The sequence below is a fragment of the Macaca fascicularis genome, chromosome 1 (assembly GCF_037993035.2).
Source record: "Macaca fascicularis isolate 582-1 chromosome 1, T2T-MFA8v1.1".
NCBI lineage: Eukaryota > Metazoa > Chordata > Mammalia > Primates > Cercopithecidae > Macaca > Macaca fascicularis.
The window spans coordinates 196835001-196851128 of record NC_088375.1 but is presented as its reverse complement, the minus strand read 5'-3'; the positions used below and the strand labels follow the sequence as shown (position 1 = coordinate 196851128).

Below are 16128 nucleotides of genomic sequence, written 5' to 3'. Positions count from 1 at the left end.
GTGCTAACCTGGAAACCATGACTCCATCTGTCATTCCATTCATCCGTCTATCCATCTAGCCAACCATCCATAATCCCTTCCTTCCTTCCTTCCTTCCTTCCTTCCTTCCTTCCTTCCTTCCTTCCTTCCTTCCATCCATCCATCCACCCACCCACCCACCCACCCAGCCACTGACTGCTTGCCTGATGCAGCCACCAGCTCAGTTATGCTTACTGAGTGAATGTGCTGGGAGCTAGTCAGTATTTATGCTTTTAGGACCCCTCTGTTTGTGCATTTCCTCTCCTCACCCAGTTTGTACAGAGCTCCTTGTGAAGTGAAGTTCCTCCATCTCTGTAGAGCCAAGAGGAGGGGCTCTGTGTTGGCTGTGGGGTTGGCAGCAGCTGCCTGGCTTGGGCACCCTGGTTAATGGGAATCTTGCATGCTGCTGCCACCCCTGCTGCACCAGGCCTATGACTCTCAGTCCCAGCTGTGGAGGATGCCAATGTGGTCACCAGGTGAGCGGGGCCAGGGCTTTGCGCTGCTCCAGGGGTGGGGCCTTGTTGCCTGGCAGCCTGCCCATGATGCTCAGGGGCTGTTGGCCTCCAGCCAGCACCAAGCTTTTAGAGTGATACAGTTGTATTGCTGCAGAGCCTCTCCACACTACTGTAGAAAACCGTCTGGGGCCAGGCATGATGGCTCATGCCTGTAATCCCAGCACTTTGTGAGGCTGAGGCAGGTGGATCACCTGAGGTCAGGAGTTCGAGACCAGCCTGACCAACATGGTGAAACCCCATTGCTACTAAAAATACAAAAAATTAGCTGGGCATGGTGACACATGCCTGTAATCCCAGCTACTTGAGAGGCTGAGGCAGGAGTCAGTTGAACCCGGAAGGTGGAGGTTACAGTGAGCTGAGATTGTGCCATTGTACTCCAGCCTGGGCAACAAGAGCTAAACTGTCTCAAAAAAAAAAAAAAAAAAGTCTGGGACTCTGGGCCTGGGAACCAGGAAGGGTTGCGGTAGTTGCCATCTCTGTTCTCGGAGGGGTGAGTGGGTAGATGAGCTTTGAACCCAGCAACTGCTATGGGCCTGAGAGTTGAGGCCAGTTCTCCTGGCCCCACCCAGACCTGGCTTGGACAGCAGATGTGGGGCAGCACACGGTCTAGGCGCTGAGCTGTGTTGGCTGGAAGTGAAACTGCAGAGGGCCCAGAGGCAAAGACCCAAATCAGACGGAGATAGAGATGCAAATAGAGCAGAGGGATATGGAGATTGAGGGGGTGGGGGTGGGTGGGGAGGGTGGAGAAAGATAGAGAGAGAGAGAGAGAGAGAGACTCAGAAAGGCAAGACAGAGTCAGTGAGAGAGGGAAGATTCGAAGGACTGTGAAGAAAAGGATCAGGGGAGGGGAGTCCGGGGCAAGGGAACAAAGTGGGGTGTGGTGGGCTCAGGGGAGCAGGTCTTCCAAAGGCAGGGGATGCAGAGAGTAATGATAGCTTAAGAAAAGCCCCCTCCTGTGTGGACAGCCCCCTACAGTGAACAAACTTTCCCACTTGCCAAAACTCATTCAGGCCTCCTGATAGCTGGGCTGAGATGGGGTTGGAGATCCTCCATGATGCAGGATGGGAGCTGGAACTGGAACTGGGACTGGCTGGAGTGGGTAACACAGGGTGGGGGTGATGAGTGGCTTAGAGACAGAGCCCCCAGCTGGGCCCGAGTCCCTGCCGTGACCGAGTCTTCCCCAGCTGTGTTCCCGGGCCAGGCTTGTGCTCACCATTCCTGCCACCATGACGGTGCTGCTTTGTTTCCTGGGAGGAGGTGCGTCGCTCTCAAGTCCCGGCTGCTGACTGTAGTGGATGCTGTGGTGCTTGCTCAGATTCCCCTTCAGGTCTGAGGCACTCGCTCCCCAGCTTCTGGGTGTGTGGGCTGTGGATGACTCACAGCTGAATCTGTCTCAGGGAATTGCCTTTGATGGAAGTGGGGGGAGAACCTTGCCCAAGGTTATTCCTCCTCCCCGGGGGCAGCTTGTATCCAATGGCCTATTGATTTTGGGGGTGGGGGGTTGTACAAAGGCCAAGTCCCCTTGCATCAACTTGTGACACTACTGAAGGGCCATCCCAGTTCCAGAGGTCCTTGGGAGATTGGCTGAGGCCTTTGGTATGACTGCGTGGCAGATCAATTTCTCCATTTGCCCAACACTGCTTCCCTCGCTTCCTGTTGTTCTTGGGATTACTCCCCAGTAAACTCCCCCAGAGATGGTGAGGCTGTGAGATTAGACACCCAAGAAGGCCAAACTCTGGCCCCTAACAACAGAACTGGTGAAGAGATGTGAACTTGGAACAGTTGTTACCTCTGAGACGATCCATCCTTGAGTGAGCAGAGCCTCCATGCCCACAGATGCCATGTCTGGTCCCCTAGCCATGGACCCCAAGGATGGGAGAGAGAAGAGGCTTGCCCCATGGGGCTGAGGATTGATCCTTAAGCCCAGCTTGGGAATTGGGACACCAGAGCCTGGGTCTTTCTCAGCCCAGAAGCCTTGCCTGACCTTGGGCCAGCCCTCTCTGCCTTGCCAATACCAATCTCACAGTCTCAGAGTATTTCCAGGGATTCTGACCTATGACACTAACGCTAACCACTGGACACCAGCCTGGACTCAGTTCAGCTCCCCTCCCTCCCATCCTTGTTTTCTTTCTAATTCTCATCGACATCAGACAGGTATCTGTGTGTATCAGGGAGAAGTTGTAGGAGGAGGGAATGTTCATCCAGACCTCTCCACCCTGGGCAAAACCCCCCTGTGCATTCCCAGAAGAAAAATCATAGAGAACTCATCCCCTAGGGGGTAAGCTCAGAAGGGGCAGGGCCCTGTGCTGTCTGGCACATGGAAGGTGCTTGATGGTTTTGAGTGATGACGACTGGCGCCTTTCTGCTCCACCAGAGAGGCAGGAGATGTGGTGGTTCGGGGGCTGGAGCCAGACTGCCTGGTTCACATGCCAGCCCTGCCAGTCAGAAGCTGGGTGACCTTGGGTAATAAGGGCAAAATGAGTTAATCTATATCAAAGTACTTAGAACACAAAATGGCCCATGTTAGCTATTATCATTATTATTATTTTTTTAGTTGTAAGATAACACCTGATCCTCCAGGTTGGTGGGACTGTAGATTCCATGTGTAAGAGATGCACACACACATAAGGAATTATTTCTTTAGTGAACAAGGAGTCCCATGTGTTGCCCTGTATCCCTATAACCTCATGCAGTGCAAGCTCCTCACTTGGCAACTCTGCAGATAAGGCAGAGAGGGCTGGGCCAAGGTCATACAATGCTCTGGGCTGAGGAAGACCCAGGCCCTGGTGTCCAGTTCCCAAGCTGGGCTCAAGCCTCAATTCTCAGCCCCATAGCCTCTTCTCTCCCCCATCCTTGGGGTCCATGGCTAGGGGACAGGACGTGGCATCTCTGGGCAGGGAGGCTCTGCTTGCTCAGGGATGGATTGTCTCAGAGGTGACCACTGCTCCAGGCTCATATCTCCCTCTCTATACCCAGTTCTGCTGTTGGGGCCAGGGTTTGGCCTTCTTGAGTGTCTAAGGGATCAGATGAGAGGCCACTGAAGTTCTGAGGGTTAGTCTCTGGTACTGTGCTTGCTGCACAGAGATTGCAGTGGTCAGGTAACTGTAAATAATAATACCAAACCATAACGTTCACCCAGCACTCTCATTCCCTTCCTACCTCATTTACCCCAACAATGATCCCACGAAGTAGGACTTGCCCCTTCTGCTGCTGCCAGCAGGGGTGGGACTCTAAGCCCCGCCCCTCAGCACCTGGGAACCACCTCTTACCTGGTCTTCCTGCTGTCTCACTCCTGCCGCACTCGAGCTGTGCTGTCTAGTACAGTCCCCACATGTAGCCAGTGGGCGCATGAAACGTGACTAGGCCAACTTGAGATGTGCTGTAAATACAAATATGTACTGGCTTTTGAAGACGTGGTATAAAGAAACCAATGTAAAACATCGCTAATAATTTTTTTTATATAGATGACATGTTGAGATGATAGTATTTTGGGTGAAACAAAATATATTGTTGAAGTTAATTTCACCTGATTCCTTACTGTTTTTCATCTGGCCACTAGAAATTTTTAAATTATGCATGTGCCTTGAAACATATTTCTGTTGGACAGTGCTGCTCTGAAGTCTGTTATTCACACAGCAACCAGCGTTATCCTTTAAGATCTTGGTGATTATGTTCCTTCTCTGATCACAACTCTTTATTATTATGACTTTTCTTTTTCTTTTTTTTTTGAGACAGAGTCTCACTCTGTCACTCAGACTGGAGTGCAATGGCACAATCTCAGCTCACTGCAACCTCTGCCTCCCAGGTTCAAGCAATTCTTGTGTCTCAGCCTCCCAAGTAGCTGGGATTACAGGCGCGTGCCACCACACCTGGCTAATTTAAAAAAATTTTTTTATTTTTAGTAGAGATGGAGTTTTACCATGTTGGTTAGGCTGGTCTCCAACTCCTGACCTCAGGTGATCTGCCCGCCTCAGCCTCCCAAAGTGCTGGAATTACAGGCGTGAGCCACTGCTCCTGGCTACTTTTCTTATTTTTAAGAGATGGAGGTCTCACTGTGTGGCCCAGGCCGGCATGCAGTGGCTATTCACAGGCATGATTATAGCACACTATAGCCCTGAACTCCTGGGCTCAAGTGATCCTCCTGTCTCAGCCTTCTGAGCACCTGGTACTCAGGCGTGCACCGCCATGCCCATCTGCTCACAACCCTTTACAAGCTCCCGTCACACAAGATAAAAGCCAATTACTTACCATGGCCTTCAAGACCCTTTGAGGGTAATTCACCCTCTTGCTTCCTTGCAGATCTTCCCTCCTACTGTGCGTGGCTAGCACATGCTCCTTTGTTCTAGCCACACTGTAACTCCTTAAACTTGCTAAGCTTATTTCCACCCCAGGGCCTTTGCTTGCTGTTCCCTTTGCAGGGACTGATTTGCCAGCTCTCCATATGCTCACTCTCTCACTTGATTCTGATTTCTGCTCAGATGTCCCTTCCTCAGGGAGGCCTTTTCTGTCCATCATAGCCAAAACAAATGCCTCTGTATTCTCCAATCCCTTGGGCAGAACGTTAACTCTCATGTAACATTACATACATGGCCTAGGGTTTCTCATCCTGTAGTCATGAAAATCCCATTGGCACTTGGGAAGCTCTTAGAGATAACTAGTTCAATCCCCCCATTTTATGGAGGAGGAGATCGAGGTCTAGGGAAGGAAGAATCTTGCCCAAGTTCATAGGCATGGAAATAGTAATAGCCAGCTACCATTTATTGAACATCTACTCTATGCTAGGGATTTCATATCCATTCTTTTGTTTATTCACATTATTTTCTTAGTAGTCTCTGATTTTGCAGTTGAAGAAGCTGAGGCTCAGAGAGGTTGGGTGATTTGTCTGAAGTCACATAGCAGGAGGGCATAGACTGGGATTCGGACCCAGATCTGTTTGATACCAAAGATTGTTGTTCCTCTGGCCTCTGTGGGTTCCCACATTCCAGGACCCAGGTCCTGCGTCTCAGGCCAGAAGATTTTCTATATTGGCTGGCTCTTCTGTGGGATGCAGGCAGTGGATGAGAAGGGAAACGACAGCAAATAGAGGAAGCACAAGTGTCTGGCCTCAGTGTTGGGTGCACACGAAACAAATGGGAGAAGGAGGAGAGGGGCTCCCTTACCCCTGCCCCAAGGCCCAGCAAGGCAGGCCCCCAGCAGCCTGGCTTTCTCCCTCCCTTGGGAGCTGGAGCTGCTTCTCCGCCTCTGCCCGCCTGATCAGGGCAGAGCTCGGCTTCATGTATTATTAATAGCACTGCCAGCCTTCCTGTTTTCACGCTGATAACCTGCAGGGGAGGGCTGATGGGAGGGAGGGAGCAAGGTGGCAAACCCTGGAGTTTCTAGGGTCCCTTCCCTGTCAGTAGAGCAGCTCTGCGGGGGTTGGCCCCAAGTCTCTGAAGTTGGTTTCTAGAACCTCCCCCATCCAAGCCCATGGGAAGGGACCAGGGCCTCCTAAAGGGAAATCACATGGGAGGTTGGAATGTGGGGTCTGGGAAGGGTCCTGTCACTCAATCCATCTAGGATACCAACGGCTCAAATCACCTTGGCCCTCCCCCGAGGCAGATGTGCCCATGTCTAGGGTACATGGGGCTCAGAGCTGAGGATTCAGGGGTGTGTGTGTTTGTGTGTGTGTTCATGTATGCACGTGTGAATGTACGTGTGTGTGTGTGTGTGTGTATTTGAGAGAGAAAGAGAGAGAGAGAGCATGAGAGAGTGAGCGCTTGGCTCCCAAAGTCCGCTATGATAAGAGATCTCTGAGATCCAGCCACACATGGACTTCAGGCCATATCTGAGCTGACCTTTCCCTGCCCCCCCACCCCATGCCTAATCTTTTTCCTTTCTAGAGCCCAACATGGGTGCCAAAGGCAGGTTACAGATGGAGCCACCCTGTCAGGGACTACGGTTGGGTGGGGTGGGGTGGGTAGGGGCCCGCCCCTTCCATCCGGCCCATAGGCTGGAGATGGCTCTAGGGGACAACAGGTGCCAGGTGTGCATCTCTTTCCAACTTCTTATTCAGTGACGTCACGTTGGTTGTTTGAAATTGGTCATGGCGGGAGGATTTACATTACATAATTCAGCAAATGCTACAAATCAGGGTTCTGCACCCCTAGTGCCAGTTGTTAGACATTTAGTAGCACAGCTCTTGGACCAGTATGGAAGGCTCTGCTGCATCTCATCTAGAACATGCCTATACCATTTTGTTTTGTTTTGTTTTGTTTTGTTTTTTTGAGTCAAGGTCTGGCTCTATCACCCAGGGTGGAGGAATGCAGTGGTGCAATCTTGGCTCACTGCAACCTCCACCTCCTGGGCTCAATCGATCCTCCCACCTCAGCCTCCTGAGAGGCTAGGACTACAGGTGTGCACCACCACACCCAGCTAATTTTTGTATTTTTTGTAGAGGTGGGATTTCGCCATGTTGCCCAGGCTGGTCTCGAACTCCTGGGCTCAAGTGATCCACCCACCTTGGGCTCCCAAAATACTGGGATTGCAGGCATGAGCCACTGTGCTCGGCCACGCCTATACTTTTTCTATCTTTTATCTCTTCGCCGACTGCTCCTGTGAAGTCTTTCCTCTCTTCCCTCTTGCCTCTTTTCTTTTCTTTTTTTGAGACAGAGTCTCGCTCTGTCGCCCAGGCTGGAGTGTAGTGGTATGGTCTTGGCTCACTGCAAGCTCCCCCTCCCGGGTTCATGCCATTCTCCTGCCTCAGCCTCCCAAGTAGCTGGGACTACAGGCACCCGCCACCACACCTGGCTAATTTTTTGTATTTTTAGTAGATGCGGGGTTTCACCGTGTTAGCCAGGATGGTCTCGATCTCCTGACCTCATGATCCGCCCGCCTCGGCCTCCCAAAGTGCTGGGAATACAGGTGTGAGCCACCACGCCTGGCCTTGCCTATTAATTTTCAATAATGATAATAAGAGGAGTCATGATATTGGCTAACATTTCTTACGTGCTTGTTAATTATTTTCTGGGTCTGTTGGAAGAGCTTTACAAGATTCACTTCATACTTCACATCCAGTGAGTATTATTTCCAGTTTACAGATGAGGTAACTGAGGCACAGAGAGGTTAAGGAATACTTGAGGTCACACAGCTGGTAAACAGCAGAGCTGGGACCCAGCTATGACCCCTATCTGGCTCCATGGCTGGTGCTGACAGATACTATATTGTCCCTGCCTCCCTGCAAGGGCTGCATGTGGGTGCCTCCTACAAGTCTCTGTGACTGTCCTGGTACTTGGGCCTCTGTGACTTCCTTTGTTGTCTCCCCAGAGCTATGCACTTGGAATTGTCCTTACTGGGCCCAGGTCTCTCCTGACACCCCCAGACTGGGAGCTGCTTGAGCACAGTATCTGGGTGTGATTCTTCTGGTGCCTTCAGTACCTGGCCCAGGAGCGAGTGCAGAGGGTGCTTGCTGAATGACCTGCTAGTGGGGGTAACCATGTGGCACAGCACCTGGCACCTGGCACACATGCCTGTGCACAATGCCCAGTAAGGGGCAGCTGTGCTTATTAGAGCCTGGGCTCCATTTTCCAGCACATTTTGATGAGTGCCTTTCATATGCCAGTCCCTGTTCCAGGAGCTGGGGTTTATCGTGGTAAATAAAACCGACAAAAACTTTGTTCTCTTGGACAAAGCTTATGTTCTGGTGGGGGAGACATCTAATAAACAAGATAAAGAATGAAAATATAAAGCATTTAGGGACATGTGCTCAGGGGAAAAATAAAGCAGGGAAGAGGCTAGAAAGTATCCAGGGGCCGTTGAGATTTTGATGGGTTGGTCAGGAGCCTGTCGGACTTCACTGAGAAGGTGACAGTTTAGGAAGTGAGGGAGTGAGCTGTACTGTTTACTGGGGGAAGAACATTCTAGGCCGAGTGAAGATCCTGGGGTAGGAACTTGCTGGACATGTTTGAGCAACATCAAGGGGACCAGTGTGGTTGGAGCAGGCAGAACAGAGGAGAAAATTTGTCAAGGAGTTATTGGAGTCAAGAGAGGCAAGTGAGGGAAAGAAGGGCTAGTGGCAGTGGTGGTATAGAGTGGGCATGGAGAGGGTTATGAGAGGCAACAGCTTTTCCTTCTGCCCTATGAGAAGCAGGAGAGGGACAGCTTCGAGAGGAGGGAGCAAGAGAGGGCTCTGCTTTCTGTAGCCAAAAACAGTCCTGCAGCTCTTGACTGGGTCTTTGGCCCTTTGTAGACCCAGTTGCAATGCAGAATTGCCTCGATTTCCCCTCTAGACTCCTACCAGTTGCTCCTCTGTCCTGGCCACAAGAAAGTCCTGCCCTAAGGGCACTGCTGGTCTGAAATGGCATCTTCCTTGTCCTTGGGTTTCTGCTGCCCTCTCTGCCTGCCCCTCACACCTTAGGGAATACTGACTCCATGGTCAGGCTTGTGAAGTGCTAACAGTGGACTGGCCACTCTTGGAGCTCCTGCTTTCCAGCCCCTTCCCTCCATGTTCCTGAGGTCCAGCCTCCAGGCACAATCTGCCCCAAGAAGAATGCAGGAGAGACCCAGGGCCTGGAGAGGCTGCCAATGTAGGGATGAGGTGGCAAAAAAGGAAAGAGATTGGGAAGGTTGTGAGTTCAGTGGGCACAGGGGGCCTGGGCAGAGGTCTCCTGCCCAGCAGGAGTCTAGGACTGTGGAGTGGAGGTGGTGCCAGGGCAGGTGATGTCTGGGCTGGGAGCGTGCGGACTGGATTTATTTGTCCAATGCCACACCCCACCCCAGAGCCCTAAGTGCTCAGCATCATAAATAAAACTCACCTAATAAATCTCCCCTGTAAATTTTCTGCGTAGAATTTCATTACTTGTCTTGTTTCCAGTCATTAGGTTTTAGTCCAATTCGGAGTTGTCCCGATGGCTGTGTAAATCATGCCTGCACCCTGGGGAGCGTGAACTGCAGGGAGAAATCACGCCTGGGCCTGCAGGGGTGACAGCTCAAGCCTGAACAGCTGGACCCTGTGGGGAGTCAGCTGCTTGCACTGAGCTCCTCCTATTCTCCTTGCCCTGGATGGGGAAGGAACTATCATTAACTGAGCACCTAACAAGTGCCAGGAACTTTATATACATCGTCTTGAATCCTCACACCAGCCCCACAAACTAGGAATTACTATCACCATCTTAAAGAATGGAATTGAGGCTTGAAGAGGGGAGGTCGTTTGCCCGAAGTTACACAGCTCAGCTGGTTTGTACCTGACACAGTCTGGCTTTGAGCTTAGGTTTATCTGGCTCCAAATCTACTGCATCTACTGCCTCCTAGTGTCATAGTTAGAAGAGACTGTAGAGAACTTCAGTGCCACCCCTTCCACAAGCATTTCTCGGTTACTAGCTAGAGTCATCCCCTCTGTTTGTTCTCCTGTACTGACTTTGAACCACTTAGGAGGCTTTGCTCACACTCAGTGGCCTTCCATGACTCTCTACCTGCTGTGCTTTCTGACACATGGCTCCTTGGGCCTTTGCACACTTGTAATTATGCATCTAGTTCCAGGACTATTGAGTTCTTGTCTTTCTTCTTTTCTAAAGCATAAGCTCCATGAGGGTAGTGGCTACACCTGCTTGACAAGCCAGTTTATTTCCAGGATCTAGTATAGTATACAGCACATAAAGGTGATGGATAAATTTTGTATCGAGTGACTGGATGGAATAATGAATGAATGAATGAATGTAGTCACACCAGGGAGGGGAAGGAGGAGATGTCAATATGGCCACACCTCCTCTGTGCAGGTCAGTTACATTCCCAAAGCCCAGTGGAGGTCTGAGTGGGTAGGGAGGATTCTGGAACCTCATGCCGAGGCCCCAACTCAGTGCCAATCTTAGCTTTCACCTCAACATCAACTTTTAGCCCTTGACCCAACTCAAACTCCAAACTTAGCCTCAACCCCTAATCCATTTCTAACTCTGATCTCAGCCTCAAGTCCAAACTCAACACCTGACCCCACCCCAGCTCCAACCGAATCACAGCCATAGCCCCACCCCTATTTCCATCTCAAAATCAGCTTGTATCTCAGCCCCAACTTAAATACAGATCCAACTTCCACCTTAGCCCCCATTCCAGACCTCACCCCCAGCATCACTGATCAAAAGTTGTGGCTCCTTCTCACCTGTGGGCAGGGAGCAGCTATGTTCCTCAGATGTTGACTGTCCCAGAGGCCTGTCATCCTTTCCCCCCCGTGCCTTACAGCTTGGAGACGGGAGGAGTCCTGCTGGCCTCTTGTGAGAACTCGTAATAATTTTTCACATCTGTCTCATGGTTACAGTTCACAAACCACACCCACGTCCATCAGCCCACCAGATAGATCCCCTAACCGCTCAGGGAGAGGTCTGCATTTCTTTATGTTACACTGGCAGAAATGGAGGTTATTAAATGCTTTGGCTGGTTTGTGGTAAAGGGGGTGCTCTAAGCGAGCTTTTCTAAGTTTCATGCTGTCCCTAGTCTCCCCGACCTGGGCAGAAGATGAGAGGGGCTCTTGGTTCCGCGTGTGTGGGTGTAACAGCAGGAACCCCTTACCCCCAGCCCTCAGCACCCTTGGGTGGTCTCCACTAAGGGATGTGACAGAAACATTCTCAATGTTTCCCACCCTCAGCTCAGGAGAGCTGTATCAGAGACAGGTGAGTGATACGGGACCGGTGAAGTGTGTGGTGGGGTTGAGGAGTGTCTGGTTAGGGGCCTGGCAGCAAACAGAATCCACTCCTAATGGTTTCTATGCAGAGACTGTGATGAATGCGCTACCTGCAGAGGCCTGGGTGGAGATTTTAGGAAGCAGCAAGAGAGGTGGGGCTCCAGGGACTAGCACCAGTCAGAAGCCCTTACCACCTCAAGGGCTGATGGGATGAGGGGAGGGAATGGTGTTGTGGAGGAGGGAATGCCTGGTGCAAGCCGTAGTCATGGAGAAACACAGCCACTGCTAAAAATGTTGCCCAGGAGGGAGGGAGTGAGGAGGGAATCCCTGACCTCCCCCTTCCCCTTCCCTCCAACCTCTGCCGGTGCCTCCCACCAGCTGAACCCAACCAGGGGCACGCAGGCCAGGCAGTTCTCTGGGGTCACTCTCCTGGGGCACAGCGCAGGGCCGAGAAGGGCAGGGCATGAATCTGGGCCCGGGGATCAAATGGAGAATAAACAGCACGGGGAGAAAGCGAGAGCAAAGGGCAGGTCTTCCAGGAGAGACAGACAGACAAAGAAAAAGCGAGGGAGGTGGAGAGTGTGTGAGCGAGGGAGTGAGAAAGGGCTCAGCCATTTGTCTGGGCAGGTCTGCGGAACTCAAATCCGGCTCATCTGCGTCTCCTCAAATAAACTTCTGGGAAGTGAATGCCCGAAGCAGGCAGAGCGCAGAGAAGTCAGCAAATATGTGCGTAGTGAATTCCAAGCCTTCTGTTCCCAGCTTCTGGGAGGGGCAGCAGTGCCTTGGGGTGTCCTGCCCCGTCTCCATTGGGTCCCCTGCCTGGCTGCTCTAGCCCTGGGGAATGGCCTCCACTGTGGGCTCATGGAAACAGAAGAATCTCTCATCCAGCAGGCCTGAGGGCCAGAGGAACAGAAGGAACACTGAAGAGTGAGGCTGATCCCTGGGGTTCGCACGAGCCTGCACACGCATAATTCGACAGTCCTCCCCCAGTGCCTCCGGGAGGCAAGCTGGGTGAGGATGTTGTTCCCATTTTAGAGATGAGGAAACTGAGGCTCATTGGGAAGGGACTTTCCCAAGGCTATATTATGAGTTAGTTGCAGAGCTTTGAATTTGGGCCCAGACTGAGCCTGAAACCTGTCCTCACACTGAACCCTAACCCCAGCCCCTGAACATGGTCCCTGAACATGGTTCAGATTTTGCCCCAAAAGCATCTGGACCAGGAGGTTGGAGAGGCCTGGGATACCCCCTGAATACTTTCATACTAATTCTGCTATGGACAGATGCCTGGAATACCCCTGAGGCTTGGAAATTTTCCAAAGGAAACTTTTACTGAAGAAAGATCATCTTTATTTATGAAATAGTTATTCTGTGCTGGGCACCATGCTAAGCACTTTGCATGAATTATCTCATTTAATTCTCTGAACAATTTATAAGTTTGAAACTATCATTATCCTCGTTTTACAAATGAAGAAACTGGGGCTCTGGGAGTAACCTTTCCAGTATCCCACAGCTAGTACATAGTGGAGCTGGGATTCAAACCCAGGTCTCGATGCCTTTGTAGGATTTCACTGTTATGCTTCACTGCCTAACAGGGACCAGAAATTGTAGTTTTTCTTCTTCTCCTAAAAGCAACCATCCAGGCGCAGTGGCTCATGCCTGTAATCCCAGCACTTTGGGAGGCAGAGGTAGGCGGATCATGAGGCCAGGAGTTTGAGACCAGCCTGGCCAACATAGTGAATCACTGTCTTTACTAAAAATACAAAAATTAGCCAGGTGTGGTGGTGCACACCTGTAATCTCAGCTACTTGGGAGGCTGAGGCAGGAGAATCTCTTGAACCTGGGAGGTGGAGGTTGTAGTGAGCCAAGATCGCGCCTCTGCACTGCAGTCTGGGTGACAGAGTGAGACTTTTCCCCCTCTGCCAAAAAAAAAAAAAAAAAAAAAAAAAAAAAAGCAAACATCTTACATATCCCTAACCAGGAGGAGCCACAAATGGCCTTGATAGGCAGAACTCCTAGGTCTTCCAGCCCTGGCCTGGGCCACACTGGGCAAGGCCTAGCCAGGCTGTGATAGAGGAGACCAAAGAGTGTGGCCTTCCTCACCATGGCCCAGGGGAAGGAGAGGAGATCCAAAGGATCTGTGGGCCATGGAAGGAATATCGTCGGTCTTGCACAGGACACAGCATCTGTACTCATTCTATACATGGGTACGGTCCACAAGGTATGGGCATGCTCCACGCTTGTGAGAGATGTCTGTCTGCCTGCGAAAAGAAGCTGCTGGATGCATGCAGGGAACTTCTCCCTATCTTCCCAGTGCTGTGCAGTGCTAGGCCTGTGAGAGATCAACCAAAGCCCCAGCTCAGAACTATGGGGAGAAGAGATAGGCAGACCTTCTTCCAGGAAGGTCTGGCTAGGGCTGTGCCCCCAGGGAGAGCCCAGGTTTCTTGCTGCCATCTATTCCCCCAAGCAGACCCTTCCTGGTTCTCCCTGTACATCAATAACTCTCCTCTTGTGTCCCATCCCTAAAGGTTCCCAGGAAGGAAGAGGGGACCCTGGATCCTGACCTTACAATCTGCGGATCATGAGGTGTGGAGATGCTGTGCCTGGGAGCCAGAGACATGGCATCTTCTTTGTGATTCTGGGCAAATCCCTTGGCCTCTCTGGTCTCCTTTCCTCCTATGCAAAGGGAGCTGGCTGGTTTCAGTGATCCCTGGGATTCCTTCACACGAATTTTCCCACTGACTCTCCAGCTCTGAGCCCTGAAGCTTCTCTTCAGCCTGTTCCTCCCCTCCCACCTCCAACTTCCGGACAGAGGCTCTGGCCATGGTGCTGAAGGTGGCCATGGCCTCTGCAGGGTCTTGGAAGACTGGAGGTGAGCAGGGTACCCACCTCAGGACTTGTGAAGGCAGAGGAAAACTACCCTAATTAAGGATTTACCATGTACCAAGCCTGGTGCTGTTCACTTTACATGTATCATATTGACTGATTACAGTGTCTCTTGGAGGAAGAGATTATCATGGGAAACTGTGTTTCAGGACCTGTGGGTCCTACACCTTCCAGGAAGCAGAAGGCTGTTCTGACTTACTTAGGATTTCAAGTAGCCCTGGTTCCCAGAAATGGTCCTGGGACAATTAAGGGCAGCTGAGAAAACAGTGACATGTAGAAATGGTTGATAAAACTGTGAGGGAACGTCTGTTGACATTGATTCTGAGCCTGCGGCCAGAGATGAATGATTGAAGCACCAGGCTTGTTAAAGCGAGAGCACGTTTGATTTCTCTCCCCTGCACTGCATGCGATTTCGCTGGAGGGAAGTTAGCAATCAGCTAATTGACATTGAATTAACCATGAAACTCAGCCCGTGCCTTCTCTCTGAAGCGCTCTCCAGCAAGACTTTATCAAGGCTTTGAATTATTGATTATTACTTATAGCTCTGATGGGGTGATTTCCTTTTATTTGTTTTCACATTGGGTGTCCTTCATAAGTGTCCCTGAGAGTGGGAGGCACCCAGATGCAGAGCTTCGCACCAGAAGAGCAGAGGAGAGAAGGCTAAGTCCGGGGAGGACAGGTCTGGACAGTCCATCCTGACTCAGAGAAATACATCTGTTATTTGTTAGGCCACGGAGCTTTCGTTTTGCATTTTTGCTGCTGTTACCGTAGCAAAGCTTAGCCTAATCTGACTAACAGGGACTCCGGACGCCAGGTCCTTTCTGATACCCCATGATGCCAGGCTTATAGGGTTTGAATGTGGCTGTGCTCCCTGCCCCTGCCATTCAAACTCTATCTGTGAGGATGCTTACTCGATGCCTACTGCAACTCCTTCAGATACAGGGATTCTTCCACAACATCCAAACCAAATGGCGTTCTCGACTCTGCTTGCATATTCCTGGGACAAGAGTACATGCTGTCCTGAGGCAGTAAAAGTGCTCAGCACCCACCATCCCCTTGGCATCATCCACGTAACTTCCACTGGTTTGGGCTCTGTCCCATGGAGCCACACAAAGTAATTTTTTTTTTTTTTTGTTCTCATGACAGCCTTATAAGAATCTGGGGAAAAAAAATCTGAAATTAGATATCCAAGGCCTCTTCTCTTCCAGGAAACATCATTTCAACTCTTCACAAGACTAAATTTCAGGTCCCCTCCCTAACTTGGTCTCTTCTTGTATTGGGAATCCAATGTATGTGGGAGCCTCTGGAAATACAATACCTAGAACTAGATCTAACACTCCAGGTGTGGCCTGGGGGTGATAGAGCTGAACAGACCCATCACCTTCTTCAGATTGGGTATTAGACCTTTAATGATGCAGCTTGACTGGGATGAATAGTTTGTTCTATGGCAGAAACACATACTATTTATTGAAGTCATGTGCTCCTATGTTTCCCAGCTTCCTTGTGGCCAGGTGGGGCCATGTGACTAGTCTGGCCAGTGGCCTGTGAGCTGAAGTGATATGCGGACACTCTAGGATGAAACATTTAAGAGCCAGGGAGTGATGTTCCAGGCTTCTCTTCCTTGCCATGGCGACCCGGAAGCCAAGTCTTCCAGATGGCATTGCTATAAGACACAAGCAGGCTGGATTTCGGAATCACCACTGGGAAGGGAGTCACCCTGAAGAGTTGCTGGACCCACAGTGAACTTTTTTACTTCCTTTTTTTGTTGTTGTTGTAGAGACAGAGTTTCACTGTTGTCCAGGCTGGAGTACAATGGTGCAGTCTTGGCTCACTGCAACCTCCACCTTCCAGGTTCAAGCAATTCTCCTGCCTCAACCTCCCAAGTAGCTGGGATTACAGGTGCCCACCACCATGCCCTGCTAATTTTTTGTGTTTAGTAGAGATGGGGTTTTACAATGTTGGCCAGGCTGGTCTCGAACTCCTGACCTCAGGTGAACCACCCACCTCGGTCTCCCAAAGTGCTGGGATTACAGGTATGAGCCACTGCACCTGGCCCACAGTGAATTT

General features: G+C 50.9%; 1 long non-coding RNA gene across 2 annotated transcripts in view; it reads left to right on the top strand.

Moving 5' to 3' along the window:
- Positions 1–16128, top strand: part of LOC123569198 (uncharacterized) — a 73806-nt gene that overhangs the window by 16118 nt on the left and 41560 nt on the right. Inside the window, exon 2 of one of the 2 annotated variants that reach the window (XR_012422335.1) lies at positions 13704–16128. This exon is cut by the window's right edge and continues 41 nt beyond it. The exons of the other annotated variant lie outside the window; for it this stretch is intronic. This is a non-coding gene — a long non-coding RNA (uncharacterized lncRNA). The remainder of the gene's footprint in view (positions 1–13703) is intronic. 2 annotated transcript variants of the gene reach the window in all.